The sequence below is a fragment of the Chrysochloris asiatica genome, unplaced genomic scaffold (assembly GCF_000296735.1).
Source record: "Chrysochloris asiatica unplaced genomic scaffold, ChrAsi1.0 scaffold00653, whole genome shotgun sequence".
Lineage (NCBI taxonomy): Eukaryota > Metazoa > Chordata > Mammalia > Afrosoricida > Chrysochloridae > Chrysochloris > Chrysochloris asiatica.
In genome coordinates, this window is record NW_006409171.1 from 153,872 (window position 1) to 155,309 (window position 1,438).

Here is a 1,438-nt window from a genome sequence, read left to right on the forward strand (position 1 = left end):
CAATTCTGTCATCTATGCTAATTCATCAATTATTGATACTTGTCACTGTGTATCAGCATCAACATGAACCACATTTGGGTTCATCATATACAAACTGACATATATATTTTCACAGTGGTTTTAAATGTTTATAAAATATTAGGCCATCATCAATGAAGAAGTTTTGTTTCTAATAATTAAAAGAATCTTAGATACTATTGTGCTCAAAAAATAAAATGAGCTATCTCTCATTACAAAAAATTCAGAAGTATACAAGGAATTGTAACTAAAACTAGAAAGTATGTCTTATGAAATACACAGAATAAAATTAAGTTTTATTAAACTGTCAAATAGTCTTAGAAGGAATTTTATTGAATGTGCATTTTTACAGTGTCTTACCTATGCTTGTATACATATTTATATATTCATACCATAACTATGGAGTCATGGTGTGACACTGTGTGTTAATGCGCTGGACTGCAAAGTTGGTTTGAACCAAGGTAGGCATTTCAAACTTAGTAGGTGCTCCTCAGAAATCTTATACAGGGTCATTATGGGCTGGATCCAACTTGATGGCACATACAACAACATGGAAACTGCACTTTAACACCAATATTCAGTTCAGATTTGATGATAACATTAAGTATATAGAGATATGTTTGATTATACTTAGAGAAGCCACACCATGAGTTCCAGAGGAAAAAAACTGAAATAGAACTGAAATATTGTGATCGGTACATGTGTACAAGGGATGCAACTTGTAAATGAGCAGAAAGAGGTGGAGAGAAGTGAATGGCATGCACCTTATCTCACAATGCCAGGAACACCACAATCCTGAAATTCACCTTCTAAAGTCTTGGTCTTTCAGGATTTGTACTGCCCTGGGATCAGAAAGACAAATAAAATATTGATGTAATGAGAATCTTTGAATACTGAGCCTCCAGGGATGCAGAGACCAAATAGCCTGTGAAATCTTACTTAAGAGTCCTACCTCTGTAAGGAGATAGAATGCAGCACCTATTTCCCAGAGATGACCATTTTTATACAGGAGTCTTGTATTTTACTCAGGCCCTCTGTCTTTCCAGAAGACAGATCTTCTGTCATCTACATCCAAAGTACATTTCTGATATCATTCCTCAGGGATGCCATTCAGGTAACCTAAAGTCTCCTACTTCAAATTTACAAAGGATGGCTGGTGTTTTATTACATGCACATCCAGGAGAATGATCCATGTTGATGAAATATATGCAGGGTATGTTGTTGTTGTTGTTATGTGAAGTGGAGTCGATTCCGACTCATAGTGACCCTGTACAGGGTTGTTGTTGCTGTTGTTGTCAGGTACCATCGAGTCAGAAGTGACTCATAGCGACCCCATGCACAGCAGAACGAAACAATGTTCAATCCTGGGCCAACCTCACTACCGCTGCCACACTTGAGTCCATCAATGATGCCACCTGGC